We start from the raw sequence: 17,078 nt of genomic DNA on the forward strand, positions 1-17,078 counted from the left end.
ACTCTAAGACTGCCAACAAAAAGAAAGCTGCAATTAAAAGAAAATACCAAGAGTACTACTTAAATTACGGGTTCATTGCAACAGGTGATTCACATTCTCCAAGCCTGCTTTGTATAATATGTGGTGACCAGATATCCAGTGAAGCCATGAAACCTTCCAAATTGCTTTGCCACATGGAGACCAAACACCCTGCATTAAAATACAAGCCTTTGGAGTTTTTCAAAAGAAAAAAATGTGAACGCAAAGAACAGAAGCAATTATTGAAGGCCACCACTTCATCAAATGTGTCTGCACTGAGAGCATCATGCTTAGCGGCTAACCACATTGCTAAAGCTAAGAAGCCCTTTACTATTGGTGAAGAGTTGATCCTGCCTTCTGCTAAGGACATCTGTTGTGAACTTTTAGTAGAGGCTGCAGTTCAAAAGGTGGCATGTGTTCCTCTTTCAGCTAGCACCATAACTAGATGGACTGATGAAATAGCAGAGGATATTGAGGCACGATTGTTAGAGAGGATTACTGAGTCACCGTGGTACGCAATCCAGGTTGACGAGTCTACCAATGTTGACAAGGCACCAATGCTTGTTTGTGTGCGGTATATTTTTCAGGAGGATGTGCATGAGGATATGTTATGTGCACTTTTGTTGCCAACCAACACCACAGCTGCAGACCTATTCAAGTCTTTGAATGATTACATATCAGGAAAACTGAATTGGTCATTTTGTGTGGGTATATGCACAGATGGAGCGGCTACCATGATTGGACAGCTTTCTGGTTTCACTCCTCGGGTCAAAGAGGTCACTTCTGAATGTGAGTCTATGCACTGTGTCATCCATAGAGAAATGCTGGCTAGCCGAAAAATGTCACCTGAACTTAACAATGTTTTGCAGGATGTGATTAAAATTATCAAACACATTAAAGTACATGCCCTTCACTCACGTCTGTTCACACAACTCTGTGAGGGGATGGACACAGAACATACACGTCTTCTCCTGTACACAGAATTGAGATGGCTTTCTAAAGGTAGATCACTAGCCAGAGTTTTTGAGTTACGAGAGCCGCTCCAGAGATTTCTTTTAGAAAAACATTCACCTCTGGCAGCACATTTCAGTGACACAGAATGGGTCGCAAAACTTGCTTACTTATGTGACACATTCAACCTGCTCAACGAACTCAATCTGTCACTTCAGGGGAGGATGACAGCTGTGTTCAAGTCAGCAGATAAAGTGGCTGCATTCAAAGCCAAACTGGAATTATGGGGCGATGAGTGATCATTGGGATTTCTGATGTGTTTTAAACATTAGCAGAGATTTTGAAAGAGACTGAGGCAGGGCCTTCTTTCTTCCAGCTGGTGCATGATCACCTATTTCAGCTTTCAAAGGAGTTTGAGCATTATTTCCCAACCACACAAGACCCCCAAACTGGGAAGGAATGGATCCGCGACCCACTTGTGAATAAGCCAGGTGAAGCGACTTTGTCCATGCTAGAAGAGGATCAACTGCTTGAGATCGCAAATGACAGTGGCCTTAAAAGTATGTATGAGAGCGCTTCAAATCTCCATACATTCTGGATTAAAGTCAAGGCAGAATATCCTGAGATTACCACAAAAGCACTGAAAGGTCTGCTTCCATTTCCAACATCCTATCTTTGTGAAGCAGGGTTTTCTGCAGTGACAGCAACCAAAATGAGATTATGGAGTGGACTGGACAGAAGCAACACACTTCGGGTGTCACTGTCTCCCATCACCCCCAGATGGGACCATCCAGTTGCAGGAAAGCAATCTCAGGGCTCCCAGTGTTTCTGCATAATGGTGAGTTGTATAATTATTTCATTATATATTACAATGTAATAATAATAGAAATAAGATGCACAATAAATGAAATGTGCTTGAATCATCCCGAAACCATCCCCCTGTCCCCTGGTCCATGGAAAAATTGTCTTCCACGAAAGCCATCCCTGGTACCGAAAATGTTGGGGACCACTGTACTACAGGATCTAGTTTGACGTAATGCTTACTTAAGAAAAACCATTTGGATCCCTTCGTTATCAAAGGCAAGAAATCTGGTCAAGATGGTGACTCACCATGTATAGCTGGAAGGCAAGCTGAATAGCTAGGCACACCCAGATGGATAAAAAAGATAAATTTCATAGTTTGGGGAACATTGCCCCCTCCCCTTGACACGATATTGTCATTTCAGCAGTAACAAATGACAGTGGCCTTAAAAGTATGTTTGAGAGCACTTCAAATCTCCATACATTCTGGATTAAATTCAAGGCAGAATATCCTGAGATTACCACAAAAGCACTGAAAAGCCTGCTTCCATTTCCAACATCCTATCTTTGTCCACCCTTCCGCTTTCTTGAAGCCAATCCTTTCATTTCCTTCAAGCCCAATCTTAGTCCAAAGTGTTCATCAGCTGCCTTGGAACCATAAGCAGCAGGGCTGGGCCAGAAACCTTCTGTTAAACCCAACTAACTGTGTGCAGATGTTTTTAGAATAAGAGGCTCATTGTTTCAGTAGAATCTTGTGGCAGAGGTTTGTTTACCCTATCCTTACTATCACCTGCTGTACCTGGTATAGCATAGGAGAGAAACTGCCTACTAAGCTTTTAACACAATGAATATAGCCACATGGGTTCAGAGAATAGAATCCTTGTCCTCTTGTTTTTCTCTAAAATGATGGGCATATTTCTGTTTAGTCAATTGCTTCAAAAACTGGGCCTCCAAGAGGTATATAACATAGCTCACGTCCAAAAGGAAGGCAAGTGGAAACTGCAGTTTCACAAAACCCAATTCATTCTATTCAAAAACTGCCCCCTATGGACATGATGAAATATGAGAAGGTAGCTGCCAGGGTCTTTCAGGAAAGGTTTCTTCATTCTTAAAGTTGTAAGAAAGAGGTGGACCCACATCTATGCCTCTGGACATCCTGCCTGAACATGGTGATTGGGAAGCTTATAGCAGCCTCGGTGCTGAGAAGAAAGTTGAAGCTGATTAGAAAGGCACACAGACTAGGGTTCTGAGTGTCTTCAAGGATATCTAGGAGCTAATGGACTCCTTTTCTGGTGGGGGGTTGGAGATACTCCTTTTATGTGAGATAATCTTATTGCTGAAGCCAGTTGTTACCTTGGCTTCAGGTTTTCTACCTGCTTGAGTGGGTGAGAGAAGATTCCCTGGGTGTTTTGGAAGGGCTTTGGGCTCCTGGGAGTCAACTAAAAGAGTAACCTCAAAGTTTTAAAACGTAGAGGGACCAAGTCCCTGAGGGATGCTCCCAGTGAAATGAATGTGTCCCCATGGCAGATGGTACCTCATTCCTCGGCTGATTTGCAGGAGGCCTCGTGAGTTCCCAGGCTGCTGCTCTGATGGTTCTCGAAGTGCCTTCTGACCTTGGGGTGTGTCCTGTCACATGCACTCTCTTTTTCTTGGTGTTTTATGTTTTCTCCTTGCACAAATTCTACCTGTTAATGGGACAAAGATGCAAACATTTTAAAGAATTACTTGCAATCCTAGCATTCAGACAATGTTTAATATTATCTTGGCATATATACTCTATATGCGTACATGTTTCTGATTCATATTTACCCCTTCAAAAATTTGATCATCATACTATATATAAGGTTTTATATCCCCTTATTTGAGTTCATAACTATATTATAAGCATCTCTACCTATTACTAAATACATTTTGAAAGCTTAAAAAAATGCCCTTTGGTCTGGCAATGCCTCCAGGGTATTCTGGACTCGTTGAAGGCATTTGGGAATGAGGCAGATGATTTTTTTTTTAATTAATTAAGATAGGACATTATTTCTCAGTACCATTTCTAGATTTAATCTAGAAAAGTGGATTGATGATTCTGGAGGCCTAGTTGCTAGGCCACATTATTTCTACTTAAGAATAGGACATTTTTGTAGCCAACGTGATGACAGTCCATAGGTACTGAACACACAACTCTGTGGCGATACACATCACGTAGTATTTGGGAGCAAAGCCACAGGCTTTCTGGATTCTCCCTTGCTTTGCTGATTGCCTTTGAGATGAACTTAAGCATGCTAGTTAGCATTTCTAATTCCCCTTTTCCTCCTTTGTAAAATGAAAATAAAAATAAAATCTATTTCATAAGGTTGCTGTAAGAACTAGAATAATTCTGAATACAGAGCACTGAAATGTTAGCTATGTTTATTATTATCATCAAAGTTTTAGGAACATTACCATGAGTTGATACTTACCTTCTTTAATCTAACTATCCTCCAAAAAAAGTAGGAATTAAGGAAGGATTAAACAGGCAGTTTTTTCCCCTGTGCCTCACTCAATTGACTCTCCTCTAGGATGTCTACATGCCTCAGATTCTTACCATGTATAAATCCTCACTATTCCCAGAGCACAACAGACCTTTCCATAAGTGATTTCATAATCACTTGTCTACTCGTGATTTCTTCTGCTAGAATGCTCACCCCCTCCTTCACCCACCTGCCAAATGCTTGCTCATCCTTTAATATCTCCTCCTCTATGGAGCACTTTCCCACATCCCCAAAGAGTTGTTGTTCCACTCTTTACACTCCCACAACACCATTTTTAAACCAATATCTTTAACATAGCACTTACCATGGTATATTTGTAACTGATCTGTTTACATGATGATTCTTCCACTGGAGCGTTTTTTTTTTTTTTGGCGGTGGGGGAGGGGGGTGCGGATCCAGGAACATGTCTTTGTCGTCTCCAAAGAGTGCAATAAACGCTTAATGTGTGAAAAAAAAAAAATGAAACAAAACTATAAGCCATACATTTCCCCAGGGGAAAAAAACACATGAACTTTCAGGAGTCTGAAGGGCAGATCAGCTCCCCTGCTTTGTTCTCCATGTGTTCAGAACTAGAAAAAGCCCCCAATGGAGTCAGAAGGAAGGGTTCTATTCACACACACCTAATTACAGTCCTCACTCGATTCTCTCTCATAAATGACAACCATCAGATGCCAAGTCGTGGCAGAATGACATCTGGCTCTTTGGCAGACACCCCTGGTAACAGCGTTAATGACTTCGGAGATGGCTCTGGATGTGTAATGCTGTTAAGTTTGTTGTGTGGATTACATTATCCTCTTCAACATCTTTTTACATTGTCCTCTAACTCACTTCTGATTCCGATTCTGTGAAACATGGACACATTTATCCAAATTTGCCCAATGCCCTTTATGGCCTTGACATGCCAGTCCCTTAATATATTTTCATCAGCTCCTGTACATTTTTCACAGAGAGTTGTGAGTGTACTTCACAGCCAGTTTGTGTTCTCATAGGCAACTCAAAGGGGAAGGTTTTTGTCATCTGGGAAAAAGTTCTTTAGTACTCGACCAAATTACATTTTGTAAGATGACCATATCTGGGGGCTCCTTTTGAAATCACGTTATATAAAGAAAAAAAAATGCCTCAGTGACTACATATGCTTTGAATTTGAAACCAATATGCAATGCTTCATTAGCTCCCAGGATGAACTATAAAAAGGCAGGGGTTGCAACCATAACAGTCTTGCCTCTGACTGAGAAAAATATATACATTTTAATTTTTTCCTAGGCATTAAAAACAAAGCCTGTATCTGAAATTTCATCCAGTTTTCAGAAATGATGCATTTAATTTCAGTCCTGAGTTCTTATATTTTTTCCTTTTTTTTTTTTCACTCTTTACCATGTAGAAATAGGAGGCCAAACCAGGAAAACAGAATTGTATGAGAAACAAAATCCCCAAAGCTTTCTCTTCCATACCAGTTGATTATTGTGATTTTGGAAGAGGTCAAAATTAATCAAATTGGATATATATGAAAATGTATAAAATATTAAGAGAAATGTTAGAATCCAAATGGTAAATCACTATAGCAAGTCCTTATAATGTAAATCAACCCTTGGAACCAACAGGCTGAAACGTTAGCTTCATTCTATGGGTATTTTAACTATTTTTAAAATTTTTGCTTACAAAATAACTGCAATACTCACAACTGAAAAAAAATCATACTATCTAGTGTTTTGACTTATTGGGAAAACACTTAAGTGTAGAACTAATACATTTATCATGCTTAATTGGAAATTAATGAGACAGTATTTATATTGCCTATGTTTTTACTTTTTTTTTTTCATTTAGGTATGCCATCTTAAAATTTATTATACCTATTTAAAATGCTGATGGAAATCAAAGATATAGGATTATGCAATGTAAAATGTAAAATTAAAAAGAGAAGGATAATTTTAAAAATTCTATACAGTAGTTCTCAATGATACCATGGTACCCTCTAATTATTCAAAATTCTGGAGTGATTTGTAGGAAATAGAAACGTCCATGGTTCAAATCCTGTGGCTTCCAAATATCACATATTTTGTTTGTTTTCATGGAAGAGACAAAACAATAGACACTGGAACATAATGTTCTGAAAGTAGCAAAATGGTTTTTGTTTATTAACTAGTTTGATGAGGAATAAAAAATGGGATCTTTCCAAAAGTTGTCAGTCTTTGGCCCAAGTTTCCTGTGCCTAGGTTAACAAAACTTCAATTTCCATAAATATATTGATGCCTCCAGAAATGTGTGAACTAATGCTTTACCTCTATATTGTGTACATAAATATACATTCTGAGATGTAAATTGATCAAACTGTAGAAACAAATCATTTAAGATTTGTGCAGTGATTAATAACAGAAGCCAGTAATCAAATCTCCCTGCCACCAGCACATCTGTTACAGAGAGTTTCTAGTTTGCCCTATTATGCAAATGTGCAATAAAACAAATACATTACTTAATTTAGCAGCTGGTTCAAAAACATTAGGTGATTTCTTTATGTTTTGTGTACTTTTGCTATTGATAGTGGTTAATGTGAACTAATTCAATTGTTTACGAGATGAGGGCTTCTACATAAAAAGTAGCCTCTGGGGAAAGCCAGCCTTTAGAAAGTCATTTTGACCCTTGTCTCTGAGAACCAAACACTGCAGCAAACACAGGATAAGTCATAGCTCTCAAGGCCTCCACTCAAATAGCATGGGATTCTCGAAGGGTTTAAATGGAAACTCCCTTGATTTCCCTGTTCTTGAGGATGGAGGAAAATCCTATGACCAGTGCTAAAACTTGCTGGATTTGGGATTTAATTTTTTTTAAGCTGAAGTTGTTTTTATATTAAAATAAAAAAAATCTGGACACAAAAAAGAAATTTATCAGGTGTACCGTACTGCATATTCTGATGTTTTCCTGGTGAAAGGTAGGAGGATCTCATGGAGTCAGTTGGAACCAGTTCAATATCTGGTATATTAAAAAGTAGGAAATGTGTCTCTCATGAGCTTGAAAATTATATGAAAACCCACAAGCAGGTGGGCTGGACTCTTAAGAAATGCTCAGAGGGGCACCTTTTGTGTAGAGTAGGCAGTGACCAAACTTGTATTTGTGAGACCAGTCGAGGGAGGAGATGAGAAAAGGGAACAATGATATCAGGCACAGTCACCCACAGAGTCTTCGGTAGCTGGATAGCAGGCAAGAAAAGTTTAGCCTTGATTTTTCAGCAGTGGAGCTAAGTAAAACGGCAGCTGGAGAACAAGGAGTAATATGTTACTGTAGAGTTCTAAGTTGTTTGGAGACCGCCACCATACTTAGGACAGGGGATAGTTGAAAAGCAATATCTATGCCCAGTTCATATTCAGGGTCTCTCAGTTAATATGCAGGCTCTCAAATCCCTTCCACTATGGGCCCATAGGACAACTTCAAAAGGACCTTTTAATTCGTTGTTTTTAAATCCATCTTCACCAATGGCCAAAAACTATAGCTAAAAGGTGAGGAATTACATACATGCTTACATGCTTAATAATATAATACCTAGAATAATCCAAATAATCAACGTTTATGGAACACTTGCATTAGCACAGCCTTGTGAAACAACCTTACAAACAATATCTCTTTTGAGCTTCATATTTTACCAATGTGGGTAGTGGGGCTCAAAGTGACTTGCCCAAGGTCACAGGACATTGGGACTGAAATGAAGGACTGATTCCAAAGCCCGTGTTCACAATTATGTTACCTTGTTTCTTAAACCAAAGTTAAATTTCAGTAGGAGACCTGAGGAAAAAGACAAATTGTGGAGCGTGTCCTCAGCACCACAGAAGTAAGAGGGAGAAACACCATTTTTTTTCAGTAAATACTCAACTGCATGTTCTGCAAAGTGAGATGGTACTGAGCTGAGAATTCAAACATTAACATTAAAAAAGAAAATACAGATTTAAGACACTTGACTGAGGGCAGGCCTTTGGAAATGTGGATTACACAGCAGACAGACTGTATTATTCAGGATTCTCCAGAGAAACAGAACCAATAGGATGTGTATATATATATATAAAGAGGTTTATTATAAAGGAATCAGCTCACGTGATTATGGAGGCTGGCAAGTCCAACTGCAGTGTGGGCCTGCAGGCTGGAGACATAGGAGCTGCAGATGCAGATGAAATCTGAAGGCAGTCTGATGGAGAATTCCTTCCTGAACAGGGAGGACAGTCTTTTTGTTCTATTCAGGCCTTCAGTGATTGGATAAGGCTCACCTACATTATGGAGGGTAGTCTGATTTACTCCCAGTTCCCCAATTAAATGTTCATGTTCATTTCATCCAGAAATGCTCAGCAAGTTGACACATAAAATTAACCATCACACAGACCAAGTTTATACCTAAGACACCAGCAAAATAAGGTAATAGAAAAAAATTTTTTTGAAATATGTGATATTTCAGAAAAAACAATCACCATGGACAAAAATAGGACTCTGGCTATCTTATCCTTCATTTTATAGTTTAGTATTTTTAATATTTTGATTAGGTGCAGGGTGGAGAGGGACAAAAAAATCTCCATAATCACCATAATATTTTAGTGCTTGGGACCTCTAAAGGCCCTGCCTTCTGGCCATCACTAGAAATTTCAAGCCATCATTATATGAATTATTTTCTGGCCAATGCTTTAGAAGTTATAATGAAAGTGAATTGAATTCATTTGGCAAATATTAGGCCTGCCAACAATATTCTTACTTTCTGTAGAGATTGTGAGGTCAACATAGCATAATGGGCAAGAGCAAGGCACTGAAGTCAGAAAGGTTCATTTCCTAACTCTTTTCAACACTTTCTATCAGTGTGATTTTTGGCAAGTTTCATAACTCTCTAAGCCGCAATTTCCATATCTATAAACTAAAGATAACAGAGCCTCTTTCCTACCGCTATCATGAGGATTAAAGGAGTTAAAGCATTTGGAACTCTGGGCACAGTGTCTGACATATGATAACTCAATAAACATTATTCCTGTGATAGCCATAGGAAGAAGAAAAGGAGCTAGAGTAAAAAGCATAGCTGTCGGACCAAATCCATCCATACTCTGTACATGTTGCACAATGAATATTCCTGGTGAGGAGGCCACTGAAGAACCATCATAGACCCTGTGTTCTCTGTTTTTGGAGACGATATTCTACATCACAGCAAGCATATTAAAATATAATCAAATCCCACATTAAAGAAAAATTCAGAAGGTAAACAGTTTTGATAGTTTTTTAAAAATAATTTTGCTTTTAAAACTACTTGGCTCCATAGTAATTTGTTATTTATTGAATTGGAATTTTAGGAATTCCTTAAAAGTAAAAAAAAAAAATCTAAATTTTTTCTTATGAAGTAAAATTTTTATGGAATTTAATGTTTAATGAGGTTGTCAATATTTTGTATAGTAGACAGTTTAATAAACATTTAAAAATTTGACTGCAGTTTTAAAAAAAATTATTTTGGAGACAGTAAAGTTTGCAAATATTCTTGAAAATTCTTGAAAGTTCACAGGTCCCAGATATTCTTCCTATACTACATAATGGTTAAACTGTCTCGCATAAGTTTTACGTTCTGCAGAAAAGTAGAAAGAGAGAAAGCAAAAAAGAGAGAGAGGGAAAGGGGACGGGGGGAGTCAGAAAGTCATGCTTTCATTACTAGTTAAAAAGGCCTTTATAATTTCTTATTTTTAATCATATTTCAAACATACAGAAAAGTATAAAAAATAATAAAATACATTGCACCACTTATTGCATCTCCCATTTTACTTCTAAGTTAATTTTCTTTCTTCCAGAAATATATTCATTAACTAATTTTAGTATGGCCTCATGGTTGAAGGCTAGGTTAACGAAATGTAAATTTCTAGTCTCAAAGGTAATTTTACTTAGCAATTTGAGAATATCATTCCATTGTCATCTGACCTCTGTTATTGCAGTTTAACAGTTTGTTGTCAGTCAAATGGCTTTTTGACTATGATATGCCTATTAGCTTCTCAGGTTTACTCTGTCTTTGATATTCTGTATTTGGTTTATAGTGTGCCTAGGTGTGGTATATAAATAAATATACGTATGTATGTGTATATATATATATATATATATATATATATATACACATATATGTATGTATTTGCTTGTTTGTTTGTTGTTTTCAAAATTTACTACCTGCCTGTTTATTTTTTATTTCTGGAATCCTATTAGTGGAATGTTGGACAACCTTGTTTTATCTGTTTATTAAGCTCCTTTGCATGTTTTCTGTGTTTTTACTTCTCTTGCTTCTTTCTGGTAATTTCCTCAGATTTATTTTACAGAGCACAAACATCTCCTCATATCTTGATTTTTTTTTCTTGTCCATGCTTTCAAGTTCTTAGACTTATGCATACATTGTAGTGCCAACACTTTGCTTTGTATAGGTCCAGAGCCTCATGTTCTTCTCTGATGGGGAACTAAAACCCAATCTATTATGTTACTTGGACAATAACCCACTGTAGTCAACCTAAGTGTAAGTTTACCTTCTCTGTTTAAAGTTCTTTGTTTTTAGCATCTGAAGATTTCCTTTTCTTTTTTGCTAATTCAACTGACATTTACACTTTTAAAAAAAATAGATTTTATTTATTTATTTATTTATTTATTTATTTATTTATTGCGGAGCACAGGCTCTAGGTGTGCAGGCTTCAGTAGTTGTGGCACACAGGCTTCAGCAGTTGTGGCTCGTGGGCTCTAGAGCACAGGCTCAGTAGTTGTGGCACACGGGCTTAGTTGCTCTGCGGCATGTGGGAACTTCCCAGATCAGGTCTCGAACCCATGTTCCCTACATTGGCAGGCGGATTCTTAACCACTGCGCCACCAGGGGAGCCCTACACTTTTTTTTAATCTATCAAAATTAGCAGTATTAAATGTTTTCTGCTGGAGGATATTTACTTATTTTAGCCAGTGTTATTGGCTGAAATTATGTATCCCCGAAATTCATATGTGGATGACTTAGCCCCCAATATGATGGCATTTGGAGATGGGGCCTTTGAGAGACAAATAAGTCATGAGGATGGTACCCTCAAGATGGGATTAGTGCTCTTATAAGAAGAGACACCACAGAGCTTGCTCTCTGTCTCTCCTTGCCATGTGAGAAAACAGTGAGAACGCAGCTGTCTGCAAGCCAGAAAGAAAGTTCTTACCAGAACCAGAACATGCTGGCAACCTGATCTGGACTTCTAGCCTCCAGAACTGTGAGAAAATACATTTCTTTTACTTAAGCCACCCAGTCTATCATATTTTGGCAGCCTGAGCAGATTATCAGCCATCTTTCTGAAATACTGAGTCTCTAATGCCTTATTTGTTCAATTAATATTGATGAGTTTTAAGGAAAAAAAGCCTTGCTGCTTGTACCTTTAATATATCAACTGAGGCTCCCTAATATGAATTTATAGTATAGTTTGACTTTCCCTGGATTCAAATAAACCACAGTATCTGAGCAAGTAATGGACAATAATTTTAAAAACCTACTAATTCATGTGGAATGAATAGTTCAACTCATGTTAATTTCAAATGGACCACAAGGTAAAGAATCAAATTTGGAAGAATAGCCAAGAACAGAATGATTCTACTTTGTTGGGCTGAAAAAACAGAAGCAAAGATAGATTCTAAACAGCTTCTATATGAATCCAGAAGGCAATCTATAGGAGCCTAATAAAGTGAAAACTTCCATCAAGATTGCAAATAAAATATCTTGAGGGAGTCTGTATAATTAATAAAAAGATGGGGCTATCATTATTGTGGTAGATATAAATTATTACTAAGTGCCCTCCAGCTAATTTAAAGGACCTTTGGCTTTTATGTGGCTAGAGTGAGAAATGAGAAATTTACTGTAGTAAAATATGTAGTATCTATTGCAATCTTAAAACAAAGAAATCTGTTGGTTGGCAGTGGTATAACCCTGAAGCATCCTGATGAACTGTAAATAATCCAGGCCCTACTATGTGTGCAGAAAAAAAAAAGAAACTTAGCTGATAATTCATATAGGATTGTATTCCTGCCACGTGACCAAAAGGCTTTAAAAGCACCCTTTTCTTGTGTTTCAGAGGCTGGTATTAATAAAATCACTCGGCAATTTGGCAGTCGTAAATTGAGACCTCTTGTCATTGGCTGGGTCACAGATGTCTCCCTCATTTCCTTTTTAAACACTGATGGGTCAACAAAGTAAACACTAACTTCATAAATAAGCAGAGAGTCAGAGCACCAGGTTCTAGTCACTTCCATAATGGGAGGTAGGCAGAGGAATTTCCCGGGGGATGTGAGAGGGGAAGGAGGGGGCGCTAGGATTGCTGTCAAGCAGATGATGGAATGAATACCCTATTTAAGTATGCCATACATCGTCATGTAAAAGAAGCAGCGGGTCACCAGAAACTACAGGAATGGCATACTGGGTTGATCCCATAATTAAGGGAGAAGACATAAGTCAGAAGCCTCTTGGACCGAATGAGTTTCTCTACCATACACTATAATTATTACTTTTATGATTCTCACTTCAATAGGCACTTCACACTGATGATATGGAATGCCTTCTCCTTTCAGTATCAAAACTTAAAGAGTAAAGTATATGACAGATTGGAAAGTCAGCTAAAGCTCCTGCTCTTGCAAAGACAGACTGTGGCCATTACTCTATCTTGGCAAAGCTAGAAAAGCAGGGATTTCCACAGGGCAGCATCAAAATTGGCTGATTCTAAGAGAATCCATCACTTTAAAGACGTCACATACCAGATGAATTTCTGCCAGTTCTTTCCCAAACTAGGCAGTTAGCAATCAAGGAAGAAAAACGTTAAAACTCCCACCATCACTATCATGACACACACACACACACACACACGCCCAGTGCAAGCATTGGCATATTGTTTTTTCTCTCCTAAAATCTTGTTCTTCATAACATCTCCAGATATGTACATGGGAGACATCGTTGGATGTCTTCCCAAGAACCGCTCATAGCATTTTTTCTGGCTTACAGTGTCCTAATTTTGTTTGGAGCAGAGTTTGCCCAACCCTAGGTAATGAAACATGATTGGCTAAAGCCATTCATGAGAGTCCCTTCTGTTACTTTAAAAACTCCTAGGAGTAGTCATTAAAAAGTTCTGTCTAATGAAATCTTAAAGTATGCTAGGGAAGTTTCTAGGGAAATGTTAGCTTTCTGGATAAAAGAAAACACACTACTTGGCGTCACTTTTCCTACCTGCCTTTTCCTAGAACACAGTATGGCAGCTAGTGCTGCGGCAGTCATTTGTGATCATAAAAGGTGAAAGAAGTTGAGGAGACACGGACCCTTACATCACTGAGCTGCTAACCAACACCGGCATTAGCTAACCTCTGGTCTTTAGATTATATAGGAAAAATAAACTGCTCTTTGTTGAAATGTCTCTGTTACTTTCAGCCAAAACCATTTCTAACTGATACGAAATATATGGCACTACCATTTAACAAGCTCATTACCTAGTTACCATTAACAGCATGTAGTATTTTATTTTCATAATAACACCAAGGTTAAGGTAGCAAATCCCAGGTTTACGTATAGGGAAGCTGTCACGGTGAAAATTATTGACTCACCTTGGGTTATCCAGTTAGTATGTGGCAGAGCCAGAGTTGAAGCTGTGCTTGATATCATTTTTACTTTGTTCATTCATTCATTCAACTAACAAACTTCTGAGGATGTATATAAGGCAAAAATACCTGTGCCAGGAATATGAATATTAATAATTAGACAGCTTGTGCTCTCAAGGACCTCAAAGTCTAGTGAGCTCATAGTCTTTGAACTCTTAGTTCAGTGGTATTTAATTGTATCCATCTACTGTCTTGATGATAGCTACAGTCATGTGAGCAAGGCTTTCTTTTTTTAAAAGCCAAATTCAGGTGATTTCTGGGGCATTTGTCTAATCTGAAGATATATCTTTCATCTGTTACTGGGTCATGGATGGAAATTTCCAGCAGAATTTCAAAGTCAGAATTTTCTAAACAGTTTACCCTTCCTTCTACTAATTTTTCTCTCTAATGCTTCATCTGGATGACTGTTGCAGTGAGAGAGTGTGAGGCAGTCACATGTCTGGAGCTGGGAAACCAAACGCATAGTGACACATCACAGGGTACAGCTCAAGAGAAGGACTGAACATGTAGGTAGAGGAATTTAGGCCAAGAAGTTGCTGCAAAATATGGAAAGATGCTGGGCTCAAATAATAATTTAAACAAAGGTAAAAATATTGTACCGTGGAGAATGATAAGAATATGCTAATAAAAGTACCTGTAATATGAAGAAGAGACTCAGAAAATAAATCATGCCAAGAGCCAAAGGACTAATAATGGCAAAGAGATATTTTCAGTTAATCAGTTGGGGAAAAGAGAAAAGACTAACACATACGTAAAAAAGTAAATAATATTTGAATGGCATAGAAGGCAATCCCAAGAGATAAGATGCAAAAAGCTGTTTCAAAACTGGAAAGGTGTGGTGTATGGTAGAAAGAGTCTAGGACTGGAATCAGAGACCTTGACTCCAGTTGCAACTCTATGACCCATATGACCAAAAGGTCATGTTAACCTCTGCTTTTCAGGGAAGAGCTAATGTAGGAAGACAAAATAAGAAAATAGGGAAGACCTTTGGAACTGTTAAATATTAGACACACATTATATGCTATCATTTCCATGATGTCGGAGTAGTGAGAGAATATTTTATGGGGAAAAAGGGAGAGAGAATGAAAAATTAGAAAGGATTTACATAGTCCAGGATATGAGTGATGTTTCCTCAGAGGGAGATAATACAAATAAAAGTGAAGGACACAGGCAGAAATCTTGGCCACTAATTATAACTCTGCCACTTCCTAGTTCACTGAAACTCCATTTCTTCATCCACAAAATAGGAAAAAAAATATCCCTTCAGTGACTTCAGTGAGGATGAAATTAAATCACAAACATTCAATTGTTTCACAAAACCGTGTTCTCCTGGCTGCAAGAATACTGGACTGGCTGGGACAGAAGGATGAGCTGGAGGGTGAATGAGGTATCAGATGGTATAAAACCAGGAGACTATTTCTAGGCAAAGAAATGCCAGTATTGTCTGCCATAAAGTGATATCAATATGGGAGCCTGAGCTGCCCAGCACCACCAGTGCTATTTTGCCACCATCCAATGGAACACAACCAGTAAAAGCAGAAAAAGAATCCCCTAACTACCAAGGTGAGATACACAGTTCAATGCCTTAAATTATGCAAACTACTAGCATCCATCAAAGGAGAGACAAACACAGATGTTGAACTTTCCCCACTCCCAATCACAGCTGTGCAATGGGATCTACCACCCCAGGTGCAGACAGAAAGAAGGTGCACTGTTTGCAAAGAATTTTAAAATTTATTTACTACAAATTTATTACTATAAAACCGACCAAAAAACTGTCCACTTTTCATTACCACCGTGCACCAGCAATTCTAAACAATGTCGAATAATGAAATATTCCACTGAAAAAAATTTCTTGTTGATCTAATTTCTAAACAGTCACTGAGGTTACAGTTGAGTTCTAATAATATATATGTGACCTTCAAATTAGCACATTTTATTATTTAGTCCTTAATAAACACTATATTCTACATAAAATGTACTTTAGAGAACTCCCAGTCATACAGTAGACCCTGATACACGTGGTCCCACCTACACAAGTTTAGTTCAAAAGTAGTTCGAAATGGTTTGACATCCTTCAAGTTTGTCTTCAAATGTTGTGGTTCCACATATTCCTGGGTTTAAACAGGAGATGAACAATGATTGTACATGATTGTAAAATGAAGAAAGAAAACATGAATTAGTTCTGTTATTCTAGGTGACTACTTGAAGTTTGTATGTGTGTTTAAAATTTGCAAGAGTGAAACAAGTGAACTGCATAGTGCTGGCAAGTGCAAATTTTAGATTATACATGAAATAATATAACAAATTTGAATAACTTACTTAAAGTTGAAATATATTCTTTTTAAGTTGTTACTGTTTTGCTTTAAAAATAAGAGATGAATCAAGAAATTAATGATTATCACTGATTATTACATGATCATTACTGAAAATAATTTAATTGGTCCATTCGGAGGGTTAAATACTCTAGGTATGCTAGAGGGAGAGATTCAAAAGTTCCCTAAGCACTGTTTTTTGAAAGAGGGTTAGTGCTTTGTGTGTGCTATTAACAGACCACACTATTGAACACTCTGCAGATTTTAATTCACAGCCAATTCTACAGCAGGACATGCCCTAAGAGTTGAAACACGTTCTCTGATACATTGCACCATATCTTCCTTCCAGCCCCTTAAAACAAAATCTATGGCTTTGGAAAGTTCTTCAATACTGTTATTTACACTATGGACAGAAAACAGTGCAATATTGAGAGATTGCTTTTGAGAGGTGACACAGAACTTATTCATTTTGTTTGGAAGCTATAATTGTGAGGTTTCACCTAGAAACATGGGTCCAGCTATGCTTTCTGAGGCCTGAATCTAACTGTTCTCATGTACTTGTTTGGATACGAACTGTCTGGGATGTTCCCAGCTGTACAGACACCTGGAAACGCAGGACTCCAGAAGGCCATCCCCAAGGCTTCCAATTTAGAAGATTTGGAGTAGAGCCTAGAATTTGTTTTTTAAATAATCATCAATCCCATTTAAGTTATTCTTGGACTAAACTTTAATAAATATTAAGAAATTATAGATCTCAGAACAGTGGAACCCTTTTTGTAATTTTTTTCCTATTGACTATTAAGACTTTGATTTCACCAAGTCAGCACTT

This window comes from Physeter macrocephalus, chromosome 11 (genome assembly GCF_002837175.3).
Source record: "Physeter macrocephalus isolate SW-GA chromosome 11, ASM283717v5, whole genome shotgun sequence".
NCBI classification, from domain to species: Eukaryota; Metazoa; Chordata; class Mammalia; order Artiodactyla; family Physeteridae; genus Physeter; species Physeter macrocephalus.